The sequence below is a fragment of the Protopterus annectens genome, chromosome 1.part0 (genome assembly GCF_019279795.1).
Source record: "Protopterus annectens isolate FY-2018-M chromosome 1.part0, PAN1.0, whole genome shotgun sequence".
In the NCBI taxonomy this organism is placed as follows: domain Eukaryota; kingdom Metazoa; phylum Chordata; order Ceratodontiformes; family Protopteridae; genus Protopterus; species Protopterus annectens.
This window is the reverse complement of record NC_056725.1, coordinates 1573407243-1573422989: the sequence shown is the minus strand read 5'-3', so window position 1 is coordinate 1573422989 and position 15747 is coordinate 1573407243.

Here is a 15747-nt window from a genome sequence, read left to right as displayed (position 1 = left end):
TTAATGACTGCAATTTGGAGAAAAAAATATTAATTTCCACTGAACATATGCAACTGCTTCAAGATGTTTGAACAAAATCAGTAGCTAGTGCAATAACAAGAGTGTCACATAATACCACAATGTAATATTGTCATGGATGAGAAAAGACATGTAGACATCGTGGTCACCTTTTTAAATTTAGAGACAGCCCTAACATGGCTCTAACACAAAGGAATGCAGCACTATGTAAGGCTGGCTCTGAATTGTGCTGAACGTTAATGAGGCAGACAAGGGGAGGGGCATATGCTAATTAACTATGAGCTCTCTCACTCTGTCTCTGGCTCTCTCTGTATCTATCTGTCCTTCTCTGTCTTTTTCCCTCAGAACTGCCTCCAGGAACACATCTAGATGCTGAGTGATTCATAAAATTGCTCAAATGTCTAAATCAGCACATCCAGGCCTTCCATGTCACTACAGTGAACACAGCTAAAAGACCATGTTCATTTACCAGCATTTAAAGTAGTATAGGAATTGGGGGTGGAGGAAACACTAGCCAGGCAGGTTCAAATGACAAATTCACCACCATAACAGGAACAGGCAAGCAAAAATTGAGGGTGATGCTATTCAATGCTAGAAGTCTAAATCTCAAAATGCACTCACTCAAGGCACTCCTTAAAATGGAGAACATTGATATCTGTGCAGTGACTGAGACCTGGTTCAAGGCTCCCTGCACTACCAGGCTATAACTCATACCACACTTTTCGGCCCTGTAACCTGGACCGGAACACCACAGGCAGAGGTGTGTCCATATTCATTAAGGATATCCACACCTCCAGGCTAGTTGCTCAGCATAATGCAGCCGAGGTTATCCAAGTGCAACTAACTCTGGGAAAAACTGCAATCCAAATTGTAGCTTGCTACAGATCACCCACCATGAACCAGGATTCCCACTCCTCTTTTCTTGATGTTCTGGAAAATATTAGGGTTCAACCGAACACCCTAATAATGGGCGATTTCAACCACCCCACCATTAATTGGAAAACTACTCATGTACCAACTCCTTTGCTCAACGCTTTCTGGAATTCATAAACTTCAATGCCCTGGATCAACTTATCCACAACCCCAGCAGGGGCAACACTATCCTAGATGTAGTCATTACCAACATGAGTGACCGGTGTTCCACACCTGAAGTCAATGCCTCATTGGTCCGATTCAACCATAAGTTAATTACCCTAGATATCCACATCCTGCCCCCACCCCCAATTAAGGAAACCATGGTAAAAAATTTCTCCAAATACAATTTCATGCTTCTTAAGACAGAAGTGGTGAACTTCATGACACCCATGCAGATGGACAATACAGTTACGACTACTGAATTCTACACAATTGCACTTTATAAGCACTTACATGAGAGCATGGATTGTGCTATCCCAAACAGAACCAAGACGCTATCCTCCAAAAAAAGGAAGACAATCTGGTGGTCCCCTGCCATAAACAAACTGCACAACAGAAGGAAGAAACTGTTGCAAAAGAGAGTAAAATGCCACGAGTGGAGGAGCTCCCTGGTCACCCTCAGTAAGAAGCTGTGATCCCTGATAAAATCCTCCAAAGCTAGTTACGAAAACAAAATCGCCACTGATTCTAAAGACAACCACAAAGCAATCTATAGCTATGTCAAGAATCTCAATGGCAACACTCAAATCTGCTCTGAGTTACAGCACAATGGCACTAAATATACAGACCCAACTGATATTGCCAACATCCTGGCAGATAGGTTCAGTGCTAACTTTACCCCCTCTCATCCCCTAAAGAGCCCATCTCTATACCGGAAGAATGCAAAGTTCCTGTAATCACGGCTGCACAGGTAAAAACCACACTCTCCAAAGCCAAGAACACAGCATCCATGGGACCAGACAACATCCCAGGCTGCGTTCTACATGAACTACAGAATGAACTGGCACCCCACCTAAGTACCATGTTCAGTCATAGGCTCACCTCAGGCTTTGTGTCTGCTGAATGGCGCACAGCAATGGTTATCCCACTCCACAAGGGGGGAGCCACCATGGACCCCGGGAACTACCACCCCATTAGCCTGACGAGCCTGGTCTGCAAGGCCATGGAATGTATCATCATGCAACTTATAAACAAAGACATTGGTAATCTCCAAACTCTGGACCCCACCCAGTTTGGGTTTGTAAAAAGCAGATCATGTCTCCTAAACCTGACAGACATCTTTGAAGCAGTCACCAAAGCCATAGACAAAGGTAAGGTGGTTCACACAGCCTATCTAGATCTTGCCAAGGCTTTCAACACCATCCCCCACTCTGGAATTATAGATAAACTCACTAAACTAGGTATAAATCCCTATGTCACAAGATGGGTTGCCAACTGGCTCACTGACAGAACCCACACTGTGAAAGTAGCAGACTCCAAATCCGACTTCAGACCAGTGACAAGTGGAGTACCACAGGGTTCAGTCCTGGGTCCTCTCCTGTTTGGTATCTACTTCTCTGAAGTACAGGCTAACACAGAAGGTCTTTGGCTAATGAAGTTTGCAGATGACTGCAAACTAGGAGCCATAATCGAAACTCCTAACAATGTGGACATCCTACAAAAGGGCCTCACTGAGACAGATGCCTGGTGTCAAAGCCATGGCCTCAAGTTCAATGCCAAAAAGTGCATTGTCATCCCCTTTGGTAAAAACTCTGTACCCATGAACTACAACATAGGTGGTAGTAAAATTAACACCGAAAGTGTGATAAGAGACCTTGGGACACAGGTGGACAGTAGTCTCTCCTTTGATAAACACTTCACCACAGTAGTCAGGAAATCCTTCTATGTGGCACACCTCATCACAAAAGGTTTCTCATCCAGAAAAAAAGAGGTCTTTGTTCCCCTCTACTCATCACTCATTAGACCCATTATAGAGTACAACACCCCATTTGGTATGTACCTCACAAGACATCTACAACAACTGGAAAGGCCGCAGAAATACCTCACAAAGAGGATTACTGGCCTCAAACAGATGACCTACGCAAACCGTCTCAAAAAACTCCAGCTTTACTATGTCGCATATCGCCTATTCAGAGGTGATCTCTGCCTAACATACAAAGCTATGTCAAACCCAGAGCTGTTGGACATGCTCCACTTAAAGAAATCCCAATCCCTCCGAGCTACACACTCTAGGGACCTAAACCTTGTCACCACAATAAACAGAACATGCCGGAGGGATAGATTCCTGTCCAAGAGACTTCCCATACTCTGGAATAAACTACCTATCTATATCAAACAAAGCTCCTCATTAGCACTCTTCAAGAAAAATCTTGATGATTGGATGGGAAATAGGAAATTCACCCCGGGGATCACCTCTGTGGCTCTGATCGACAGTGGCACAGGAAAATAATTTTGTTGGGTGGCAAAAGCCAGGCTACCTTTTTGGCTGGGCTTGTATAGGCCCCAGGGCCGATAGCCTAGTACCTATCTATGAACCTATGAACCTATGAACCAGGGATAAAACACTTCAGCTATAATGGCACCAACAGCAATATGGGGATTGGGGGTAGGGAGAAACACTAGCCATCAGACAGTTTTCTTAAACATTTCTTGAGCTGAAGAATCATAATGTAAATGATTATTTTAGGATTATTAATGTTTATAATGAGTGATTCTACATAGGTGACAAATACTCTAGTCTTATACAAATTTGGAAGGAGTGAAATGCATGGAAACATTCAGGAAATCCAACATTTCATACAACATTGTGCAACCCGATATCAGATCTTTAGCACTGTTTTCAGTAAGACATCAGTGAAGGTGCTTTAATTCTGGAGTGCTGTACATTTAGTACTTTATCCTTGTCAGCATGCTGATAGCAGAAATCATTATTCTTCATAACTGCAGCCCTGAACTAGCAGGAGCTCAGATAATAAAGAAATGTAATTCGTAGTGTGAATTTTTTTAAAGAAATGTGTTAATTATGCTTCAAGTAAAACATGCCTGTCTCAGCTATTAAGACAATTTAAAATGTTAATGAAGAGAAAATGATTATGCAAAGACTGATTTCACCTAATTGTATGACAATAGAAATATATCTGAATGTATTTGCAAATTCATTTTCTAAACTTAAGTGAGATAAAGTCTGACTCTTCTGAAAATATACTGAAGTATCCAGCTTTTCTAAATGCAGGAGTGACACAGAAGATATATATATATATATATATATATATATATATATATATATATATATATATATATATATATGTGTGTGTGTGTGTGTATATATATATATATATATATATATATATATATATATATATATATATATATATATATATATATATATATATATATATATAAGTGATGCCCCACACACTTTAAAAAATACTAATAAATAAAATATAAAGATGTTGAATTGTAGGCAATCTGTGGCTATCTTAGTTACACATACACTGAAAGTGCGTAATTATAGATATATCAGGTTTAGTTTATATGTGCCTATCCCTAGATAGGTCAAAAGAGTTCATAACAGCCCAAAGAATAATGGAAATGAAGACATGAACTGGTTATTTGTTGTTACCCTTGTAAATTGCCAAGTACGAAGGAATAGACTTACCTTATCCATAGTCTGCTTGCCCCAACCACTGTTATTAACCAGGGTATAAAATGCATCATCACCATCATTACTGTCCTTTTATAAACTTTGATTCCACACTCTATTTCTCTTGCATGCTATTTTCTACATCTCGTTTCTTTTCACACACAAATCTTTTCTCATGTGTGCCATTAGAATTCCCTGCCAGGTATGTAATATAGTTCACACTCCATACCTCTCAAGTGTACCTCTCGAGGAAGGAACTCCCTCATCTCTGGGTCTTAAAAGTTCCTGTTCTCGAATTCCTCAAGTTCCCCACATTGAAAGAGTCTGTCATTCAGTGTTAGTTAGGAATTTTTTTAAGAAATCCATGTAAATTAAAAAAAATTCATCATAATAATTTTAAAATCTTCTTTAGTAAAAACCAGCATATTATATATTATATAACCATCCTGACCTTCCTAGTTAGTTGAGTTAGTTAGTAATAGTATGTGTCCCACATTTTGCATTTTTTCCATACATTATGAAGCGAGTTCACACTCTAATATGAGAGAGAAGTAGTTTTACATATTTTACACTATTAATGTATTTAATTAATGATGGAGTTCATTTAATTGACAAGGTAGATTTCCCAGAGAGTTTGGCTCATTTGCAGGGATTACCTTAAGTGGTGTCTGCACTGATAGATTTAAATGTCTCTTTCCTATTTCTCAATTCCCTAGGCTGTAAATATAAGAAGGGTATAGCTAAATTTGCTCAGGATGTTTTTATTAAAGGCCCCAAGTCAGTGTACTTTCTTTCCTCTGACATGCTTCAGTACCATCTCATGTACTCCCCTAAAGTCATTCAAGTTGTGGCCAAAGTTTTACATCTGGAGAGCATTTATTATTTACACAAAATGTAAACATCTGGTGACATCTGAAACTGCAATGATTCCATTTCAGTCTGAATTGTGTGTGTGTGTGTGTGTGTGTGTGTGTGTGTGTGTGTGTGTGTGTGTGTGTGTGTGTGTGTGTGTGTGTGTGTGTGCCTGCGTGTAGCTATACACTGACTATGGCACTAAGAAAGGTCATGATTTCCTTAAATCATGTGAAACTGGATCCAGAATAATAACAGAATATGGAGACAGAAGTGGTGTCAGACATCTTCTCAGATGCCTGGAGTTAGTAGGAACACTATACAAAGACCCAAAAATAAGTGCAGGAAGTATTAAGCATTCTCTGAGAAGGTATACTGAAAGCAGCTACTGTGAAAAGCAATAGTGCAAATATCATATCAGCTGAAAAAAGGAGGAAATTTGAAGGCCTCCAACTACCCCCAAAAATTCAACTGGTTGGTAAATTGTCTCAAAATTTCATAATTTGAGAAGGTTAAAATTGAAGTTTGAATGTTTGTTAGTTAGCATTGCTACCTCATAGCACTTGGTTTTCAAGTTAGGTTCCATGGTGGGGAGTTTTCTGTATAAAGTTTGCATTCTCGCCATGTAATCCACATAGTTTTTTCTCTAGGTGCTCCCATTTCTTACCACATCCCAAAGACATGTCAAAAAAGGGACATGCAATCTTCCAAACTAGGTGTGTTTGCCATATGCAAGTGTGTTTGTGTGTGTGTGTGTGTGTGTGTGTGTGTGTGTGTGTGTGTGTGTGTGTGTGTGTGTGTGTGTGTGTGTGTGTGTGTGTGTGTGTGTGTATGCATCCTGAGATGGGTTGGAATCCAGTCCAGAATCGGGGATTAATTTCACTATCTTGCATCCATTGCATGCCAAAATAGAGTCTGACACCTTCTAGAGAGTGAGAGAGTAAGTGAAAGATTCAATAAAGAATGAATGAATGAATGAATGAATGAATGAATGAATGAATGAATGAATGAATGAATGAATGACATTGATGTAAAGGTAAGAAAATGAAGGTGTCTTTGTTTTTCATGTGGTTGTTTATGGCAACTTTCTATTTAAGGAAGGAAATAATTTAAAATTATAGTCATCTGTAGTCAAGTTTGAAGCATATTGCATGCTTAAAGGAACTGTAGTGGTAACTAAGATACATCATATGCATACAGAGAGTGGAAAAGTCATTTGAACTGTATATAACTAATCCAAGAACCCACAACAAAATGTGTGGGTTTAGGGAACTGATGCATTCTTTGATCAACAATAGAAATGTGATGTACCTGATGGAAAATAAGAGAATGACTGTTCAGAGGACAACAATTAGGTGTAGAGAATACTGCACTTTGTCAGGTGAGATGTATAAACCACTAGCCAGTGAGATGATGATTGAATGTTGTACAAAATACAAATTAAAAAGCAGGACATGACAAAGTGTACTGATGTAAAGAAATCACTGTAGATAGAAGAAGCCAGGAACCAGTCATACTATAAAACTTGCAAAAAGTTTGGTTGCTGTGGAATGTAGCATCCTACCTTGAAAGGCAAGTTATATACATGTGATGTCAGGGTAATCATTTCAAGTACTACTGTAAGAAACAAGAATTAATGGGTTATTTATTTATTTATTTATTTATTTATTTATTTATTTAAATTTGTTTAGTGAGGTAGAACACTGATCCAAATGTACTATCTCAGTCTAACCCAATTAGTACAAACCACCAAACAACAGGAGCAGTAAGAAAAGGATGTATAAAACATGGAAGAGTTTGAGCAGTAATTGAGGATATACAATTCAGAAAAAAAGATGAATAAAAACAGTTACACATACAAACTGTGCAGTCTATACAACAGAGGCATGAAAAGCCAACTTTACAAGATACAAACAACAGATAACCAAAGCAGGTGAGCTATAATTTGCTTGATGACAAGAAAGACGAGAGAGACACAGGCTGGAGATACAACTCAGTGTGTACATTTTGAATGTTAATTTGTTAGAGCATTGTACTGTTCTGTGGTCTGTACAAAGCTAGATACTATGCAACTATATCATCAGTGGAACGGAATATGTTTGGGAGAGACATATTCAACACAGTGTATGTAGCTTTGCATACAGGATATAAAGTCCACACTTCCAGAAAGTAAGATATTCCCTTGCCAATGCTCTCAACTTTATAAGTATTAAAAATTATAACAGTAGCTTTCGGAAATTAAACTAATTGTCCAGAAAGAGAAAAGCTTTATTTTACACAATGGTACATCTACAATTACTAGACCCAATGCAGGAATCAATAAGGAACCTTTGTACAGATTTTTTTTCGTGATTTAATAAGTGATTTAACAAGAGCATTAAACTACTATCCTCACTTATTGTAGTGCCATAGGAAGGCTTAAGCAATTTAATTACTTCTGACAGAGAAAGAATCTGTTAAAAAATCCAACTTATTGAAAGTTAGGCTTACTCTAAAACTGATGACCAATGAATGAATGCAATGACTTGATTGAAGGTCTGAGCATGCTATAAGGACTGATAAATCCATGCCATCTAATGTTCATCCATATAGAAAGTCTTCTTTGCCTTTTGTTGATTAAAAAAATATGTGTAACTGAAAAAGTTCATGAACAAGTAGAACACCTTAATTTTCTTGTGACTGCCAGCAATAATAAAGGAAAACATAGGATGTGTTTATTGCCTTAAGATGATTAGCGCAATTAAATAACAGCATGTTAAATCCCTATTCATGAAGAAATATTACTAGAATTTGCTAACATCAGATGCTTCAACTAGACATAGCTTTCCAAGACATTTATTTAAAGCTATCTACTCTCCAGAAATATGCCACAGAGTCATGCACATGGTTTCTGAGCAAATAGAAGGAGCTAACATGTTTACAAATAATACAGTTGTCAATGGGATTATTTTTTGCAAGGCTAGATTTTAAAATTTTTATGTGCTTTACACCTCCATGGCTGAGAACTAAGGCAACTACCAAGACTGGTCTTAGGACCTTAACAGAAACTTCCTTGTTACTTGGCTGTCCTCACTGGCAAAAAATATATATATATTTCTATGCCTGCTCAGATGATGATGGTCCCCCCAGGTAGCTCTTGCCTTAATCCTTGGGATACCCTGTATGCAGGTGAGCAAGGAGTGAATGACTTAATACTTATAGGGGAGGCTTGATGGTTCTCAGACATGGAGGCATGAAGCACATAAAAAATCATATCTAGCCTTGCAGAAAAAATAACCCCGCTGAAAAAATTCGAAAAGAAAATAAGTATGACCAAAATCCTGAGCAGGAAACAGCTTGCCTGCATTTGAAGAAGGTGCTTATTAAAGAATTTGTCCTTAAGTTTTGCATTCCAATTAGGTATATCAGAATTTCAGCAGATGCACCCCAAATAGGCACTGGAGCTATTGTATTCCAACTGTTCTACTGCAGTCTGTGGCTTAGATGAATAAAGACCTTATGACCCAGACTCAAATTAAGCAATAGATGCAACAAAATAATCACTGGAGAGTTTAATAGTCACCTGTTCAGTTCATAGGGAAATTCAATAGTACAATTCCTTACTCAAAACAACTTATTTCAGTTAGTCAAAACTACCACAAGGTCAAATCATTTAGCTCATAACAGTACCCTCCTTCACCTACATATCACCAACACCCCTAGCCAAATAAACACTATTATCACTATATCAAACTCTTTAAGTGACCACCTCTCAGTTCAAGCTTCAATTAATTTAAACCACCCAAACATCTATATACAGCTATCATCAGTCGAGTAGTTACAGATTACGTATTCAAACTCACTACTGCATTTTTCTAGCACACACCCAGTCGAACAAAAGAAAGCAATAGTTAAGGGACAGTTCGTGCGTGCAGCCCGTATGGTATCTGGTACTGATGAATTTTTAGATGAATGTGACAACTTGAAAAATATGTTTCAAAAAAGAGGGTATCCTTGTAAGTTCGTTAGTGAGATAATGATTGAGGTGGTTGACAAGAGAGAGCGTGGGTTTTATGTACCATTAATTCTTGTAGTATGACTGACAGTGGTCCTTCCACCAGTAATCAAGGAACTGACAATGTTGCAAGTAAGAATGATTATAAGACTTCTTTCATCACTGTATTCACTCAAGATAGTTACATAGTAAGAAACATCTTAACAAAAAACTGGTCTATTTTGAGACATGACAAGAACATCAGACCACTAATAGGACCGCAACCTATTATAGTATATAGGAAAGGCAAGAATATGAAAAACCTATTTGAGAGTAGTAACTCTTACCCAAACCACAGGTCAGGTTCTATGAACAAATGTGGCAGATGTAACTATTGCAGTTACATTAAAGAAGGCAATATTTTTGACATTAATAATATTGAAATCAGAATCAATCAGAAATACAACTGTAATTCGGAGAAAGTGATTTACTGTGCCATGTGTACCACCTGTTCTTGCTTTTACATAGGCAAGACTGATAGAAAGTTTAAAAAATCGCATATACGAACACCTATATGACATAAGGAATAAAAAAGAAACAAATTCTCTTAGCAAACATGTTTTGGAGTATAAGGACCATAAGTTCCAATTTTTTATTATAGACAGTATCAGTACCAACGTGAGGGGTGGTGCATGGTCACTATTACTTGAGAAAAGAGAATTATACTGGCAATTACGTTTGAATGCCGGGAACTGTCCAGGCCTGAATGACCATATTTCAATTAGCCCAATTTTAAAACTAAAGGCACTAGAAAGATAAAATGTGTGTGTATATATATGTATATATATATATATATATATATATATATATATATATATATATATATATATATATATATATATTTCTCCATTATGCATTTTAACATTTTAATATCACATGTTCAGCATTTATGTTAAGTGTATTTATTTCTCTTAACATTTTCCACTATATCTAGTTTTTAGTATTTAATCACACATATTTATTGTTTTAACACATTCAACATATTTAAATATTTATTGTAAATTGTCATTTTTATGAAGCAGTGTTTATATATAGTGTGTTTTTATTGTGGTGTGTTCCATGAACTTTTTCAGTTTGTATAGTTTGTCTGCTTTTTAAATCCAGTGACTGTAAATATTGTGCTTTTAATGACATAATCGATTAGTTTATAACTGGGTGGAACTTCCTGTTTGGACTATATAAGAAGGAAGTAACTATGTGGGGTAAATTGTCTGATGAAGTCTAGATCTTTCTGGACGAAAGCGCTCATCCCTGGATTTTTTTGTCTGAAGTTAATAAAGTGGATTTTGCATTCTACAACTGTGTGGTGATTTGCAGCCTGCAATACTTTGAGTGGGTTCAGTTCAGCTACTTCTTCTGGCTTTTGTGTTTATCTGCTTCAGTTTGTGCTTTGTGACTTTTTTAGTTACAGATTACAAATGAGATGAAATTAATAATAGTCCAAGCAATATAGTCTGGATGCCACTCTACCAAGATCAAAACCTGATCTAAAGCCCTGAATGTATTTAACAATGCTGTTGGAACATCCCTGGGGAAATAGTTTGCACTTACATAACAATGAATTAAAGGGCAACATTGCCCCTAGATATCATATTCAGTTTGTACAGTAATGAAAGAAAGAAAGGAGGGAAATATATAAACAATAGAAATATCCAACAACTGTGACCATCATAATTCCTTTATCTTATTAAAAACATGTGTAAATTGATAATTGAAAAAGCTGAATCTTCTTACCAGAAAAGCAAACAAACTAAAATGGCATCCCAACCCAAACAGTTTTGGAGAGCAATTAAGGAAATACATAATTATGTAAAATAACAAGAACTGTAGTTCTTCCCCAGTGATAAACATCTTAATCTTACAAAAGTTCAAAGACTTTTTATAGCCATCCATCCTTAGCACAAAAACGGACTGATGACCCAACCCAAGAGATAATACTCCACACCCCAACCCTTTTCATCACTTTAGTACCCAAATGCAAGAAAAGGCTTTATCAGAAAATAACTCAAAAAGTCTATACTATGCTTCCACTTTTTATCTTATAATAATAAACTTCAAATCCTCTTATAGTAATAAACTTCAATCAGCTCTTGAACTTTTGGAAAAATTATAAGCCAGTTTAGCCAACTCTGCTGGCACAGAGGGACAAGGAGCCGTGCTGCTTGAAGGAGCTGACAGAGTAGAATAGGGGTGTTCATCCTGGGGAAAGAGGGCTGGGTAAAGCATGATTTACACTGTCATGCCCTGAAAGAAGAGTGGCATTGTTTAGGTACTCTGGAGATGAGCTTTCAGCACACCAAACCACAGTTTGGTGGTAGCTCTAATTAGCTTGTGAGTCGGAGGATATACTTCCAAGTGGAATACATTCTGGGTCCCTGCAGTGTTTTAGGTAGTCACCACCCCACTCAGGGGGTTGTGGTTAAGCCATTCAAGTGTCATCATAGTTAAGGTGCTGACAAGGATACAATCAACTCAACTGTCTTCCAGAATGACCACTCCATCAGATGGCCCTCACCTCCATAGTTTTGAAAACTCCCCACCACAGACATTTAGTCCAGTTGTGGAAGTTTGGTGATCAGCTGACATGGGGGTAAAAAACAGTACAGAAGAAAATAAGAATTGAAATGGAAACTAAATAAAAACATTCTATAGTAGGTGCCCAGTTTCTTCAGACTGTCAGCCAACTCACTAGTTAAACCACTAGTTCACATTTTAAGCCTCTCTCTTACTATCTCTGCTTTTCCAGAACAGTTCAAACACTATGTAGTAATCTGCATAATTGAAAAACCATCCACCTCTTCCTCCTTTTAGAATTAAGGGCCTATTTCTGTATTATGTACAGTAAAAAAAAAACTTTGAATAGTTAAAATACAGTCATCTTTTTAAACCCATGAACAAATCAATACATATGGGCTATTAACAAAGGCCCAGTCTTGGTTTCTGATCTGGACTCAACAATCCCTTGGCAATATCTGCCATCACAGATACAATTTATTCCTTAGAGAAAAGAAAAAAAGACACAGGCACCATAGTTATTAAAGAAAACATGGCCTTCACAAGTATAAATCATAGACTTTTGGTTATCCTTTACTTATTTAATGTTCAGTTGCTTGTGGTTCATTTTTTTTCAAAACTGAAAGTTCATTGATGTATTCCATAGGTTCATAGGTTCAAAGGATTTCACTAAGCTAACAACCACAAGGGCCTTTTTAAGCCTAGTAATGCATCCCAAATCTCTGACAAGTTATGATACCCTTGATAAGTGTAAGCATGGGCCTGGGAGATAAACCATTTGCAGGTTACCTGTTTGAAGTAGAGACATAGGTGCCAAACCAGGGATGAATTTCTATTTTCCCCATCTACTTGTACAAGTTGCATTCAAACTGGGTTAGGGAGGAATTCTGCTTCACATGGATGGGGAGCCTGTTCCATAGACGGGGTAGTCTCTGAGATACATACCTAGCTCTCCAGCAGGTCCTATTTATATCACAGGCAAGGTTTAAGTCTTCAGAACAGGTAATGCTGGTACTGTTTCTTTTGTGGATATGCAAGAGGTCCATCAGATTGGGGTCTGACAATGCCCCGTATGCCAGGCATAGATCTCCCCTCAAAAGCCTGTAGGAGACAGAATACAGGGATAGGGCCTTGAGGCGGTCTGCATAGGACATATTACTTATGCCCTGTATTCTTTTAGTAAGGAACCTCTGTGGACATTCCAGTTGTTGGATATAACTGGTTAGGTACATACCAAAGGGGGAATTGTACTCAATGATAGGTCTGATGAATGCCGAATACAGTGGAACAATGACATCCTTGGACTTAGATGCCATACCTTTGTTTATAAGTTGCGCAACATAGAATGATTTCCTCACCACTGTAGACACATGATTATCAAAGGCTAGATTACTATCTGTGTGTGTCCCGAAGTCCCTGACTACTGGGTCATCTTTAAGGGGTGTGCTGTCTACATGATAGTTACCAGGAATGGATGACTTTCCAAAGGATACTGTTATGCATTTCTTGGCATTTAGTTTTAGTCCATGGCTCTGACACCAGTTGTTTGTCTGTGTCAGCCCCTCCTGGAGAACATTTGTGTCGGTGTAAGATTCAATGACAGCTTCTAATTTGCAATCATCTGCAAATTTAGTCAGCCATTGACCATTGACATTGGCCTTGACTTCTGAGAAGTAAATGCCAAAAAGGAGCGGTCCAAGGACTAGCCCCCTGAGGGACTCCGCTTGTGACTGGCCTCTTTTGTAGAGGTGGACTCCACATAGTCTAGTTCCCTGCATACATTTTATCTGAATTTGGGTGGATAGGCATTCATGTTGAGGAATACAAGGGGGCTTTTCCATGAAAAAAAAGTTTTTAACTAACTGTTGATTGCAAGTATACCATGAGTCAAGCAATCAGCAAAAAGTTGGTAAGTTGATATATGAGATAATAAAGTAGATCCCATACTTTTACTGTCTAGACTTGAATTACTAGGATTTGACCCCAGTTTTATCTTCCATTTATTTAATTATCTTACCAGTAAGCCACTTAACGTATAAGCAGGCACTATGATCTCTGAAGAATGCTTCTTTAATTCTGGGATACCCCAATACTCAGTGCTTGGTCCTATGCTATTTTCAGTGTTTATCAGTAAGATTCCTAACCAAATACTTTCTACCACTATCACACTGTATGCATACAATAATGTTCTCCACCACTCAAGGATGTTCACAACAAACAGAGAAAAACACAGCAAAAATATTTTTCAGCAACTATCTTGTAATCTTTTGCCAATAAGAATCTCTAAGGCTACTGTTATGTTCTTCGGAGCACAAAACAAATTCAATAAATGTAAGCCATTGTCCGTACTATCCCCTGATAAATAAAAAAAAAATATTGAGCAGTGCAAATACCTCTGACTTTCCCAGGGGCCTCTCCTAAACTTTTAGTTTGCAAATAGACCTAATTACAAATAAATACCTAAATGTGTGCAGCCTACTATAGCTCTAATGGTTTCTCTATGCTAGAAAAGTACTAACAAAATATATATTTATACCCAGTCCTGAATATGACCTTCCCATAGTTACCCTCCAACTCTCACATACTGTCTATAACACTTAGCAAATCCAAAATATGATTAATGGCATACGTAGATACATTAATGTCTCACCCAGCCTTGAATACCACTGTACTACCCTCAAAAAAGCCAGCTGTCTCAAAGTCACTAAATGGGCTACCTCCCTGCTATCTACTCTTACATTTTGCTTTATGCTTGATGGATACAGCCTATCACTATCTAATAATGCTTCTTTAAAAACTTCATCTTATACCCCCTCCCCAAAATACATAATGACAGTACTCTAACATTCTTTAGGCCATGGTTCATCCATCTTACATAGATTCATATGTTCTTAAAAGGTGAACAGGTGAATGTCCCTAGAGCCCTTACAAGCGTAGCCATATTTATCTTAAGTTGCCCCAATTGTTGGTGGTTATGTTTGTGAAGTTGACAGATGTAAGGGTCTATGGTGGTTAATGACTTCCTCTGTCCAGGAGGGACATGTGCACCCTACCAGGAATGAATTTGCGGTCACCCACCCATTAATCTAGGTTGTGTTAGAAGAGGGCCAGGTAGGGGCTCTGTTTCACATGAATAGGAATCTTGTTCCAGAGAAGTGGCAGTCTCTGGGAGATATACCTATCTCTCCAGCATGAAGTGCTCTTGTCAGAGGCTAGGTTAAGATCCCTGGAGCTAGTCACCCTTGTACAATTTGATTTACAAATGTGTAGCATTTCCATCAGGACCAGGTCAGAGACTGCCCTGTAAGGCAGGCATAGGTCACCACATAGCAGCCTGTAGGAGATAAAATACAGTGACAAGGCTTTCAGTCTTTCTGTATAGGACTTGTTTTGTGTAACCTGTAATTTCTTGGTGAGAATCCTCTGTGGTCTCTCCAGTTGTTGAAGGTGTCTGGTGAGGTACATGCAAAAGGGAGCATTGTACTCAATTATTGGTCTGATAATGGCCAAGTATAATTGAATTATAATATCCTTAGATCTAGATGCAATGCCTTTACTTATAAGATGTGTCACATGGAAAGATACCTGACTACTGTGAATACATGGTGGTGAAAGTTCAAGTTGCTATCAACCTGCATACCCAGATCACATAACACTGGGTCTACACTTAAGGGTTGCTGTCTATAATATAATTAGCAGGAATGTCAGCTTTCCCAAAGGGAATAATAATGCATTTTTGCATTTAGATTTAATCTATGGCTTTGACACCAAT